This window comes from Chrysoperla carnea, chromosome 1 (assembly GCF_905475395.1).
Source record: "Chrysoperla carnea chromosome 1, inChrCarn1.1, whole genome shotgun sequence".
NCBI lineage: Eukaryota > Metazoa > Arthropoda > Insecta > Neuroptera > Chrysopidae > Chrysoperla > Chrysoperla carnea.
The window spans coordinates 60,514,843-60,530,648 of NC_058337.1; positions in this window are offsets into that span (position 1 = coordinate 60,514,843).

The following is a 15,806-nucleotide window of genomic DNA, read 5'->3' on the forward strand; positions in this document are numbered from 1 at the left end:
TTATCGTTGTACGAAATATTTGAATCGATGATTATATTTCTGTATATTAAAGGCTTTAACCGGCAGAAAAAGTCGAGGGCAAAACCATTGAAGATAGAAATTTGAATTATTTTTAAAGGAAAAATAGTATAATAATGAATTTAATTTGTAACAAAATAATATTTAATACAGAACTACTAATTGAGTAACATTTCTATAAAATATCTATAAATGTATTCTTTCCTCTCATGAACACTAATGTTTCTATTCATATTTTAAGTATTGAAATTGGTATCCAATTTTAGTTCATAAAAATAAATACACACTAATCAAAAAGGAAAATCAATCACTGCAGTTTAGAATTCAGAGAGGAGAGAGACGGCATAAAGTCGATCAGTATAAGGTGAAAGTTTATATGAGACTATGTCGTTTTTGAAGTTAGAAATGTAAATCTTGATATATGAGCTCATGGTTTGAGACAAAAATTTATTTTACTTTTTTCATAAAAATTCATTTTTTGAGAGGATCAAATTGGAGAAGAAAGTTTATATGAAACTCTGTAAGTTTGTGGGCGAAAAAGGGATGATAGTTTGTATGAAAATTTGTCATTTTTGAATTAACCAATTTTAAAAATTATTTCACCTATAATAAGTAATGGAATTTGATTGAACTCGGTGGATAGGGTAATTTTGATCCAAAAAGTAAAAAAATCAGATTAATTTAATGATTGGACCTATAGAAAGTTACAGTGTCAGCGAGTATCATCGTCAAAAAATTAATATCCATTAAAATTGTGAACAAAAGGAGGATAAGTGAGAGCTATAACGTGATAGTTTTTGTAGTCTTTGTTTTTAAAGGAGGAATTGCCCAGCAAACCGGGCGGGTATCGGCTAGTCATAAAATAAATAGGTACCATATGGTTTTTGAAACAATTTATGCAATATACGAGTGATTTTTGATTGGAATATCAAAAAAACAGAAAAATATGTGTCTTTGTATTTTCAGAGCGAATGAAAAACATGTGCCTAGTTTTATTTTCCGAAAGCGTCCAGGTCAAACGATGGTCAACTTTGTTGTTTGTTGTTGTTGTTGTTGTTTTTTTTTTTTTTTGTTAAAGGAAACTTCCTAATTTTTGTAGCAGATTCTGATTTTTTGCCTCAAAAAAATTAACATCGGTTTGAATAATTTTTTTCTGAGACTTAAATTTTCGGTACCTGATTTTAAGTCTAAAAACTGTAAGAATAGTACAGTTACAAACAGTACATAGTTCCATTTACAAAAATTAAGCTGACTCCTGTTTGACCCGGAAGGTGACCTAAGAAAATAATACTAGATGCATTTTTTCCATTTCTCCCGAAATAAAGAAGACATTTTTATTGATATTTCAAAAAAAAAAGCATTCTTCTTATAATTTAGTGGTCATTTCTGAATCAGAGACTAAAAAAAGGTCTACCAAGCTAGTCATTTGTACTAAAGCCTCTCGGCTTTAAGTAAGTATAATGAAATTTAATAAGTATAATCCCTAAAAAACAATCAGTTTTTATATCAACATTTTTAAATTATATTACAATGATTTTACACACTTTTTCAAACCTTATGTGTGTGTGTGTCCAACATATATTGAGGGAGTGGGTCAAAAGGTTTACATTTTAGGTAAGGGGCCTTCTAAAAGACTTAAGTAAACTAGCCTTTAGGTTCTTGCCAAATTAATAGATCAACGCTGAACAAAGATTAATTGCAGATATCACTACATAAGTACAGTACCTAATTTAAGTTAGGAAATGGACAATTACCTGCAAATTTGAACGAAATATAGGTGCATTCTTATGAGAAATCGCAGAAATCGAGTTTGAAGCTATCGCAGCCCCCACTCTTAGTCCCATAAGTCAACATAAATGAAAAAAAAAAACTTTGAAAAAAAGATGTTTAAAATGTATATATTTACATATTGAGAAAATGGGAAATTTTTGTTAGGACATTGCATTGAAAAAAAAAACACAAAGGAATGATTAAAATACAAATATTTATAAAATGGGAAAAATTTGTTGAGTTGTCCATATGTTAATTTCCAGCCATTTTAAACCACTATGGTTACATAAATCGGCAAAAGTATATATGGACAGTGAAGTCTCAACGAGAGTTTCTCATTTGTAACAAATAAAGCTTCATTTTAAACAACTTTTGTTAGAAAAATTTGCCATCGGTGATGAGTTATTTGGCTCAGGGTGTGAGTTAAGAAAAAGAGAACTTCTGGAAATTTCTGTGAGTTTGTTGTCAAATAGCGTAAGCGTAAATCTAGTAATGTATAGAAATTCTCTTTTTTTTATTGTTACTTTCATGACCAAATATACAAATTTATTTGAAAACAAAAATAATAAAAATTATCAAAACCAAAATTTGAAGGTTGATGTAAAAATAATTTTTTGTGAACAAAATTATAGTTAGTAATTGATTACTATCATAAAATCAGTATTATATATAATTATTTACAAAAGACTATTTATTTGAATTTAATTATTAAGGAAGTTTCTTTTTATACCAAGTGAAGTATTATTATACAAATTATAGATATAACTTCACAGACATGTAACTTCACAGACAATAAAGTAAAACTAAACAATGATTTTTTTTAAATATGAATGAAAATTTTTTCAATGAAACGTAATAAAGTTACAGGCAAGTCAATAACAATGATAATCATAAGCACCCTTGAACGAAGTAAGTATATGGTAGTCAACTCCTAAAGAAAATTAAATTTTTGTTTTTCCCGCCCACTGTCTACTTTATGATAATCGAAGAGAGTTTGAACTGAATATGAAACAAATTTTCCTAAAACTCCTAGAGACGACGGGAATGTGGTTCGCCCGGGGTATCAGGTACCACGAAGGTCAATTCTGTCGCAATATTCGTGTTCAGCGATTCTAAAACTCCGCCAAATAACGAGTTTGACATGATTATATAACGAACTTCCCCAAAAACTCCAAGAGACGATGGGAATATCGTTTACCCTGGGCATCAGTTACCTCAAAGACCAATTCTGTCGCGATATTCATGTTCAGTGATCCCAAAAACCCTCCTGATCAATTTCGACTGTTCAAATTTCTCGAACTTTGACTGTTTTTAGTGCTTCGTTCCCGCAACTATTCTATTGTGGAAGGTTTGCTTTTTGGACTTATAAATGTTTGTTTAAATCATGCTTACCCAATCAAACAATTTACGCTATTGTCACGGCATGTATTGAAGAGCTGTACATACTTGTACAGTTTTTGAACAAATGAACAAAACTGTTATCTCTTTTTCAAATACTACACTTGTTCAAATATTGTACAATAGATTTAGATTCCAATTAATCTGTTTCAAATCGCATTAGCAGCATTGATTAGTTCATTCCAGAAATATATTTTTTCTTGATCCCCTAGTCAAAAGTAAGAGTACTTAAAGCTAGGGAATATATGTATATATACCTTGACCTTGATCTTCAAATGATTGTGAAAATTTACCTTGTCTTAAAAGTTATCCTCCTAATTGAAAGTGTTATTCCATCTCTTAACTTTTAGGATCTAAATTGGCTATTAAAGCAATCCGAAGAAGTAAGCCCAATCTGATGTAAGAACAAAATGTCTCCCATCAAACTCTGCAAATTTCGTCTCGCCGTTTATATTGCATACGCCATATAATCCAATTTTCTACCCTAGGGTCGTAAAAACTTCGGAGGTTCGGTACGATTATCATAAGCTAGAATTTTCAAATAATAAATTTCCGAATTTTGGTTTATTTACTTCAGCAATTTTCTTAGATAAGGCTCATTCTTCTGGGATCGTTTGGTTTACGTTAATTTTCTATGTTACACATTTATACCTGAACTGTCGAGGTACAGAACAAAATTTTTCAAAACTTTGTTCCCATGGATCTCAACAGCGCGATGAACATCGCGGTTTAGCGAGGCTAAGCCGCATAGTTGATCTTAACGTAAAGTTGAAAAGAGCGTTCGTTCGATTTTGTTGTTACAGATAAAACTGCCAGAATGCGAATATCGATTGCTTTGAGTGCATTTTTGATTATCATTACGACATTTTTGATGTTTTGTGCGACAACGCATTTTCGTCTAGGTTTAACTTCGTTTACCCAGAAGTCACGGAAATCAACGTGCAAAATTTAAAAGTATGGTTGAAAGAGTTGAGCACAAGAGTCATACATAAAAGTTTTTCATTTTGTTGAGAAAAAAACAAGAAAGTTTGATAAAATATTGCTATGATTCAAAAATTGATCCAATAAATGCATCAGAAACAATTCGTTATACGGTATGTACATACGGTATGATGTACGATTGTGATCTGAACATAATCTTCAAACGAAAAAGTCAGTACATTCGAGTCTGCTTTGAAATGTATACCTTGGTTTCAAAAAACGACTAATATCCATGGTCATCAGTCTCAAGATAAGAAATCAATAAATGTTAATGTTGAAACAGTTTTAACAGCTAATTAGTCAGTGAAAATGCGTTTCATAAATGACTGCAGGACTATATTGTTAGTTCAAATTTATATGTAGATATTCTCAATGGTAAGGTGCTGATTCCTAAAACCGCTTTTCCCCTCCCATACACACGGACCTGCTTTCCACTGTTCGTAATAGCCTCTAAGTTGGTTCTTTTTATTTTACATGTTTAATAAAGGAGTAATAATTACACAAATTAAATATAATAAAAATTGTTTATTTAAATTTAATTTACATTGAAATTTCAATTATAAAAAATCTTAAATACTATTATATGGTAATAATTCATTAAAGTTTTATTTATTTGGCTCTTAAGCGACTTAATGAAATAAAAAAAATAATAAATCAATAAAATCTTTTGTACGTTTGGGTCTTTTAGTATTACTAATTAAAATAAATATAATTAAAGTGAAAATCGTTTATATCAACATCGTTTCCGTTGAAGATTATAATACTATGCCTATAAAATGCTTAAAAAACAATTCCCCATATTATTCGACTAGAAATGTAGTTTTGTTTTTGGATTGAAAAAAAAAAAACCTTTAAGCATGATTTTAAAACATGAAGTCATGAAGCGTACTTTAATCAGGTACGCGTATTTAAAATATATACCTGTACATATATTAAAAAAAAACACATTTTATTGTTTATTAGACAATTTAATTTGATATGTCAATCTTTGGTTTTTATGGGTCATGTAATTAAAGGAAGTAACGCACAAAGTAATAAGAGAATATTTCTTTTCATTTTCTCAGTGAAATAGTAATAGTATATGTTATAAACAAACATATAAATAAATAAAAATAAACAATAAATGTATACTTGATACCAAAACACGTATACATACTATAATAATGTTTTAACATAATATGTGAGCTGTCAGTTGGTGACAGTTTACTACAGGTGGAATACCCACGCATGTAGTAATTATAATATATATCCATTCTAATACCATACAAAATATAAGTAATTAATACCATACAGTATGTCAACAAGTCTGACAAGCCATATACTATGACGTCACGTTCGTTTTAGAAATTTGAATTTCAGCAGCCACTGAATTTGTACTTTTATAAATTAATTTTAAGTAATTAAAAAGATATTAATTACTTAAATAATGGTTTAGTTCAAATGTCCAGCCAATAAAGTTACGGGAAAAAAATATTTGAACCAAATTTAAATTTTATGAATATTCCCTATTGTTATTAGTCTGTTTTGGTCCTAATTAGCTCTGCAACTAATTCAAATAAAAACAACCTATTTTTTAACATTTATTATTAAATCATTGACAAAAATAAAATCCTTGGAAAACTGAATTTTGGGAGTTTTGAGTTTATACTTGGATTCGGCGACCTCGAGAGCTCTCGAAGTGGTATTTTTGTCTAAAATTTCTTCTTTGTTTACAATATCCATTTTGCATACGTTTCCTCATTTTATGAGCTTAGTCAAATCTCCAAAAAGAGTGTCAGATAGCAAGAAAAATTATTGTTTTTTTTTTTTTTTTTTGTAATTTTTTAAATTTAATTACAAATGTTTTAAAAAAATTATTGTTTTTTTTTTTTTTTTTTTTTTTTTTTTTAATATTTTTAATTTAATGAATTTTAACAAAATCCATAATATTATTTTATATCAAAGATTTATGGCTTAAATTGTCTACAAAACACAAAGTATATAAATTTTTAGATCTGCATCCCTACTTCAAATTTATTTGATATATTGTTAATTTTTATAAATCAAAAATAATTGGCCAATTATTTATTAATTTAGTTAATAAATAGTATTGACGTTAATATAAACGATTTTCGCACTGTATTTTTTCAATATTCAGAAACTTATTTGAATTTTTGTTGTATTTTATTTCTAATCTTTATTAAAGCTTATTTTTGTTTTGTCTTTTTCTTTGCATTTTAATCAAAAAAATAATATCTAAATAGGTAAAACGTGGTTAGGTGGGATTATTTCAATTTAGAGTTAAAATTTTCATTGAGTACTTTACATTAAAATCATATTATTCTGCAAGTAAAATAAAACGTTAACTTAAAATATTTATCCAATTAAAGTGGTTGTCAATCACATATGTTAACATAACAGTATAGTAAGAAATAATATAATTCATTTTATTGATTCGCCCATATTGTCAGAATAATACATAAATTATGTATTTTCATGAAAATCTGTGTATTTTCACAGCCTTTTATTGTTTATTAATCTTTTACAAGTATTATAATAACTATACGAAAATGTCAATTAGGAAAGTGGACTGATAATCGTTTGAATAATTAATTATAAGGTATAATAATATTATCTTATAGTAATTACAGTATTATATACGGAGTGATCGGCAACAGTCCAAAAAACAAATTCAGTATTTAAAAAGAAAAAAGCTCGAATAGAATTATATTCCTAAATACCTACTGTGTTTTTGAAAAAAACGCACAAGGAAATGTAGAAAAGCACTTAAAATTTTTTAATTTTTTTGATAGTAATGTGGACATGAGCTTCATATCACAGCATGCAGTACTGCTTCTATATGCAATAATTTAATTGAATGAAACAGGTAATTAGACAGACGTTGAATACACCTTAAGTTATTCACTAATTTTCAACACTTCGAATTTATTTAATCTTCCATCAGAATCTATAAAAGGAATATAAATGTTCAATAAGGAACCGAATATAACAGTAATTGTAAATTAATTAACTTTGAATTTTTTTTTCTGATTTCCCTTTCTAGAAAACACACATAACCCCAAACTCGCACTTGAAACGTGAATACTCTCCATTGCATTACCTTTTTCCTTAAAGTATTTTGAAGATCGTCGCCACTTTTTTAGTTTTTTTTCGGGTACGTAACCCTAACCTCGCACTTGATAGCCAGAACACTACCCGTTAAATTACCTTTCAAACGAAATCAAAAAAATTAAAATCGGTTCATCTGTTTAGGCGCTACGATGCCACAGGCAGACACACACACATAACGGTCAAACTTTTTTTTTAGTTCGGAGGTTAAAAATTGTCTTTTTATATTCCTTTCATAGAGCGTGATGAAGAATTAAACACGTGGGCGAACATCATCAGTTAATTTACACAGTACAAAATCTTGGTCAGTTCGTCATATATTTTGTAAAGAAATCGTTTGTAGGAATGCACCATATTGATCATGAGCGAGTTCATACTCCGACTCACATTTGGCCGATTTTCGGATGGCTCTGCCGTGCCCATCACCTTTTTTGAGGGCTATATCCGCGCCTGAACAATATCTAGCGAAATTAATCAAAATTATAAAAATAAAAAAATTAGAGTGTGCTACACCAAGTGTACTTCACTTCGAGCTGATTAGATGATAGAACGGGTAGAAACGAGAAATTTTTATGGTAATTAATACTTTTTTTACAATAAAGATAAATATAAAACAAGAGTATTTTCAAAGCAACTTTGAAGGACAATTTGCGCGATTTCTGAATTGATCATACTCAGATTTTCATTATCAAACGATCAAATTAGATTAGCCCACTAACCCATTAGACATAACTTTCTTCCATTTTTACACCAAAACGTTTTCCTAACAAACTATTCGACTTACGTACAAACGAAGAAGCTCGTCTTAATTCAGTATTATTATCGTTATTTACCCCACTGAATCCCACAATTGGTGATCCACCATGTGACACCGATAACGATGAACAATTAGTATTTGTCGAATCTAAATTTTTTCGTACTGGTGTACCACTACCGAGCGTTGTCGTAGTAGTAGTTATACCTCGAAAAGATTTTTCTGATGCATTTCGTGAGCTATATCGTCGCCAAAATGAATCTGTACAATGTGTATGTGTTGTTGAATTACTAATGGATGTATTTGTGTAGGTATTTTTACGATCCAATTTACTATGATCGGATCGACGTATAATGAATCGTTTGATTTTACGTTTTTTCATTCCACATAATTTAAGGAATCCATCACGAAATTTGGAACTCATTAAATTATATAAAATTGGATTGATTGCTGAATTAATATGGAACATTATACGACAGAAGAATAATAAATAATAGTATCCTTCTATACCTAAAGAGACTAATTTTTCTGGTGGTACAATTATTATCCATAGTGTGAATGCTCGAAACGGCAACAAACATATAAAAAATGCTAATACAACTGTCCCTAACATGAGTACTACCTGTTTTCGATATATTAATGTTGTATGCGATGGAACATTATTATTTTTCGAAGTATGCAACAGTATTGATGGATGATCCATTAATGTTCGTGCTATTATTGTATATAATATCATTAATATTGCTAATGGTATGAAAAAAAATAATAAAATTATTGCAACGAAGAAGAATGAGGTCCAAAAGGACTCCGCTGATGTCCAACATACTGGTACCATTGTACCATCGATGTATTCTTCCAGACGATATTGTGTGAATGTTAATATTGGACTGAAACAAAAATTATTAAGTTTTATTAATAATAAATTTAATATTTTATGTTAAAGTAAAATTTCTTATACAGGGTGTCTAGCTTAGTTGGCTACATATGGAAACCTTTTTATTTTACGCAAAAATTTATACTGGGTGTCTATAAATTGAGAACGTTCGACAGGAATGTTAATGTTCGTTTATATATGTAGACTTTTTAGAACAGATAATAAGGGAAATGGTTCAAGAAATCATTTCCGAGGTATGTAGGAGTGTATTTAAATAATTTTTTAAAATTACATGTATGAACGTGAAGGTGGATACGTTGTTGAGGCAAAAACGAACTGAAGACTGTTTTTACTTACGGCAACAATAATAATTGAAACGTAAGGTATGGAAAATAAATGTTCTATATTAATTATTTTGTTATAAATGTTTCAAATTAGCAAAAAATCATTTTAAGTATGATGACTGTTTGGATAACAGATAACGTGTTTTATCAAAAGGATTTGCAAAATTTAAGTTAAAATTGAAGTGGTAAAAACATTTCTTTCGTTAACAATTTATTCCTAACCAGTTATCTTCAGTTCGTTTTTGCCTCAACGTATCCACCTTCGTGTTCCATACATATAATTGTTCTTTTACAAAATTGCTTAAATACACTCTTATATATCTCGGGAGTGATATCTGGAACCGTTTTCCTTATTCTCTGTTGGTCTAAAATGGTCTACATTTCTAAACGACCATTAACATTTCTATCGAACTTTCTCAATCTGTGGCAACCTGAATATTCGATGTCAAAAGTGAATAGCTGAATGTTAATATTTTTGAAAGCCGAGCTTTTTATAAAGAATAAATTTTTTTCATAAACCTAATAATAAAAAACTTTTCCATAATGTTACCAACTTAGCTAAACATTCTTTATATAGTTAGGTAGGTAATGAATTTTTGTGAAAAAAGAAAAAAATAAGAGAAAAAGTTGAAGGTGAAAAAAGATTAATACGTCCACAAATTTTATTCGAATGAATCACTCCTTAAAAATGTTTTCTCCAAAATGACCCATCCACAATATTTTGAATTTTGAGATCATAATTTCGCAACCTTAGTCAATGTACACTAATAATTCTCGTAAAATTAAGCACAAAATAAATATGTACAACTATTAAGGGCTTATTTCTATATGGTAACACAAAGGCTTTACTATCTTTTCAGATATGTGAACTTTTTATAGAAGTTTATGAAGTCATACTACTTTTGTTTTTTTCAGCTTTTAGATCTTAGATGAACATTATTGCAAGCAAAGTCAAAGAAGATATAAAATTTTAGGATCGTATATTTGGTGGAGAATTATCAGAATTATTTTCGTTCATAAACTAATATTGAAATATTTGACCGTTTCGATATTAAATGTCAAAAACCGTTCTGATAAACGTAAAAATAATTCTGTATTTATTTTATTGAATGTATAGCGTTTTACATTTAACTTCAATCAATTGATGATTATTAAAATATTATTCAATCAATATTCACAGCCTGAATAGCATGGTTCGTCGCTCATCTATTACGAAAATATTTCCATCATTTATGTAACTTATTGTTGTAATTTGTCATCAGCTACCAATCTACCTACTTTTGTTCAGAAAATTTTCTTTATGGTTTCATAAAGTTTATAACTGGTTATAAAAAATGAATTTATGGAGTAACAAATTCTTAAAAATCGAAAAGAGATCAGGCAAAATCAAAATGATCAATTCTTTTTTCTCGGCAGTAATACATCTAATTATTAATCGCCACCAGTTTCTGTTACTGGTTAGAATCAACTACCAACAAAAGCTTGCTTTATGCAAATTCCATGCTTATTAACATGCAATATTTCACAAGTGAAATTTACAAAATTTAAAAAACACTCGACTAATTTTTCGGGTGCGGAACCCTAAGTTCGCAGTTGAAAATCGGTTCATCCGTTAAGGCGCTACGATGCTGCAGACAGACAGACACAAACAGATAAACACACATAGCCATAGCGGTCATACTTGTAAAACCCATTTTTTTTAGTTCGGGGGTTAAAAATGCATCATTATCATTTTAAAATTGGTAATTTTAAAAATTATTCTTACAGTCAACATAAAATTAATATTAATAGATATAATATTATCTGCACAATAATGTCAATCAAAATGCATTCAAATCAAACTATAAATAAAGTTTTAAAAACCTCTACCGGGCACAACTATATAAACACTTCAAAATTATTAAAATGTTTGAAGAGAACGACAAAAAAGTGCATGCAAAAATAGTTTTAATGTTAATAAAAATTTACTATACTTAAAAACTTTTAGTTAGTTAAACATTAGATAATGTAATCTACTATTGGAGATGTTTTATCCATATCTAGGTAATGAAAAGCTAATAGGTTTGTTTATTTAAATTTGTTGTTGGTCATGTAATACGCTATATTACGCCTTTTAGTAATTTTAGAAATTAAAAACCCAAATAAGTGACTACGAGTCGATAATGTTATGTAACTAGACACAGTGCGTAAAAATATAATGTCCGAAAATAGCCGTCTAGAACATTCAATGAAAAAGAAATTTTTGATACTCTAAGTATAAAAAAAATTTTAATAAAGGACAATCTTTTATTGTACTAAAATGTAAAAAATAATTTTATCTTTGAGTCACTCATACCGACTATTGGTAAAAGCTTGAGGAACTCAATTTAAATCATCAAAAATGAATCGGAACGCCTCATCTACTTCACATACCTAATTTTTTTTGATTCATTCTTGATATTAAGCGCCTCAAGCTTTTACAAATAGTCGGGTATGACTGTTAAGTACAATAAAAGCTTGTCCCTTAAAAGTAATTTAAGACTTAAAAAATGTATATATATCAAATATGGTAGAAGCGATGAGAAAATCAGGACGCCACAACCTTACCATGCATTGTCATCCAAATTAAATGTGCATGCAAAATTTCAGCTCAAACGGAAACCGGGAAGTGGATTAAATTTGAATTGCAAGATTTGATTACAGTCAGACAATGGGACAGGTGACCCTAAATAAAAACTTGTTATAAAAACACTTTTCTAGTAGGAATTGAAGATATAAGGAATGTTAGAGTTCTAAATATTTAAGGTTATAAAAGACTCGATGTTTTCCATGTTATTCTTATGGGAGACAAGTGTTCCGTTTTATTTGCAGATCACCTAATACATTTTTCATAAATTTTAAACATGTGAAAGTTTTACTTCACTAAACAAAGTAGGTAATATAGTATCTTTTCGCGAAAAATTGAGGAATATACTTGAAATACTTCCGGTTTCCATAAGAACGCAATATGCTCTAATAGAATGTAATTAACATTTATTGTAAATGCTTAATTGAAGCAAATATTACGTATGTAGAGCTATTGTTTTTACTAAAACCATCGCATTTGGGAACGGTTACAATATAATAATTTTGACTTTTTCCAAAAATTGCTAGAAAATGTAGATTACCTCATCATGTAGATGTAATCATAATGGATTCGAAAAGCGGAAACGAGAATACTTTTAAATTGGTGTCTGTCTCCATTGTACGTGCGTATTTGTAGGATATTTTGTTCAGCACGATTATTGGAAAGTTTATCTTGACAGCTTGAATATATTTACGTTAGAATTTCTACCTAATAGCTGTTGTTGTAACATTTCCTTTTTAATGATTCGAACGAACTTTTATCGCAATTATTCGCATTAAGGAGGTTAAAATATACAAAAGGACTTGAGTGGGTTCATCTAAACAATAATGCCAATTTACACCTTATTGGCACAAATCGTTTCTAATAAATTTTACACAAGGATTTCATAATGCATTAAATATTAAAATACATTATCTATAATAAACAAGAAAATGTATTCGCAAGACAAATATATCATTTGTAGAGTATTATAGAATAAAAAGAACAGAAATTGATTAATAGATAAATTAATAACAATTTAAAATATCATTAATTTATTTTATGAATAAAAACAACACTGACAATGGCTGGCATCATCTTAATAATGTATAAATCTAATATATTTGAAAATATGAAAATTGTTTCATAAAAATATGAATTGAGGACTGTGAAAATTGGAGAATGAATTTGTATAATCCATAGCGTTCATAGTGGACTGTGAGCTCATTACAGAATATTCTTCCGATTCTTTTTACATTTGATAAATAAACGTAAAGCAAACAAAAAAATTTGTGACTTATAAGTCATCACTTTGGATTCTGAAGATGCCACGTTTTGCCACGTTAGATAAATAACTGAAATAGGTAAGAGTTAGTATCAGGTGGAAAATTTGAGATAAATCTCTTTTGTTAAATGATTAAATATTTCGATGTAGATTTTACTTGAGAAATTAATGATTAATCGTCTGATGTAGTATACTTTTTCCATCAGCTGCATAAAAAATAACTAGATTAGCTACATTTTTCTTAAGAGAATAGAGGCTTATGGCATACCCACTGTATGAGCATCTCCGGCATCTCTGGCAGAAATCTGCAATATGAGAATCTCCAGTATTTTCATTGCTGGAAGTGACTTTACAGTTTTTTGGTTGCTAGCATCGGCTAACGAGATAGCCTTAAGTGGGTTATGCAATCATATTTGTGACTTTGTGGATCACCATTGATTAAGTATTATTAACTGAATTTTCAATTATTTGGGTATTTTGGGAAATTACATTAAATTTTAATTTGTTTATTACAAAAAAATACATTTATATATATCAGACTTCCAAAAGTCCATTAATTGTTTTCTGGGAGTCATCAAACGATTTTATAACACACCCTTCGATACAGTGAATAAAGATATATTTTCGGGGGAAATACGATTTAAAAATTATCTATTTATCTACTCAGGACTCAAGGGACACTAACAAAAAACTCGACATTAAGATATCTCTTCTATATTTAAAGAAAGTTAAAGGGTTGCCCGATCTACATTGCCCAGAAGAGCTTTACATATTAATTTTTATCGAACTTGTATGCATATAAGAGTCACGTGAGTATCTTAGAACACATTTTTAAATTTTATTTTTAGTTATGAAAAAAAAAAAACTACTTTGATATATAGAGTTATGTGATATTTATCCATGGGAATTAGAGCGGTTTTGGGAATGTATTGCATTTGGTGATAAGAGGAGACTTGATGCATTCATTTTTTATTTGTTTTGGATATATCTTTATGTAATAAATAACTTTTATTATGCTATAAATATGTATAATATTTGTATAATACCGTACCGTTACGATTCAAATACTCTTAGACTCTGTTTAGTCAGTGTTTACGCCAAAAACATAGTAAAGTATTGCTTATTACTTTAATGGAATATTCCATATGTATTGCAAAAATCTAACTATTTTTATTGTTTTCTAGAATAACTGCGCATACAATTATGCATTTTCTGCTGATACTATAACTGAACGTCATAATTAGTCGCGCCACGGTCGATGTCTAGAAGCATAAACAAAACTCTCATTTCAATTTAAATTGTTGTGCCCGGGACATATATTCGCCTTACCTATTAACTTATCCGTGATAAACTACACTATACGAAAAAATCGACCTACGAAACTCTAATTTGATAGAATCTGTGATCTAAGGGTTTGTTTGTTAATTAAACATTGAACATACGAGCCAAGAATTCTAATTAAAGATACCTTTAAGAATAAGAGTCATATTTTTGATTAGGCTTTGATAATCTGAATACTTTATTACAAAGTAATTGAATGCCGGCCGTGTTGAATCTTGATTAAATTCTCCAGAAATAAATCAAAAAGGCCCGGTTTAAATCAGCACAATCCGATAAAACTTTATTACAGCAATTAGTGCTTCGCGTTGGGTCAAATCTTAGTCAGGCTCGGAAGAAGAAACTAATTCTCATTGGACTATACCCGCAAGTCAAAGGTAATTTAACTAAGAAGTATATCATTTATAGTCAGTGCATTAAAACAAAATTATTAAAAATTGTATGAAAAATATGGGGTGTACTCGTATAGTTTATTCTGAAAATAATCAGAACATTGTAGTTAGAACTCAAAATCAGGATAAAAGATAATTTTTTGTAATAATAACACGAATTTAGCACATTAAAATATCAGAATCATTATTGTTTATTTTAGTTCATAATTGACCGATATTTTATATAACCATTTATCTAAATTAATTCGAAATTTTAAACATTTCTGGGTTGAAATTTAAATTAATATAAATTATCATTTGCAAAAAACGAAACAGTAAAATATAATACTATGTTGAAGTATGTTAAAATACTGTTTATTAAAACATTTTGTACGGTCAGTGAATAGTTATAAATTAAATGGAATTCTTTCATGATATAATATTTAATTTTTTTAATCGTAAAAAATGCTATTATAAAAAATTGAACAGTTTTGGAATTACATTACTGGCTTGAAATTTTAAAAGCTCAGCTCATTTCAGACCTCAAATCTCGTAAAACGCTGACACCAAACGGTGTCACCGTTAGAGAAAATTATTTAAATGTAACAAATATATTTGTTATAATAAAACAACTTTTATTTGAAACATTTTTTCGTTATTATGTATGTGTTTGTTCGTTTATAGCATATAATATATCCACTGAGGAAGTGAGAAGAGTATCATCTTATTACTTTGTGTGTAATGGTTATCTTTCTTTACATACATGATGTACAAAAAAGGATTGCGTAATCAACACTGGCTATACATGATATTTAAACAATTAACTCAGTCAATTGTTTGTTTTCCCTTGTTTCAGAAATGTTTTTCAACTGCATCATTTCGAAATGATTTTGGTTCATGGACTTGGGTTTTAAGTTTTTATCTGCCACCAAAAATATTTTTAATTAAATATGTATGCTGAAAATCATTTTGTTTTATCCA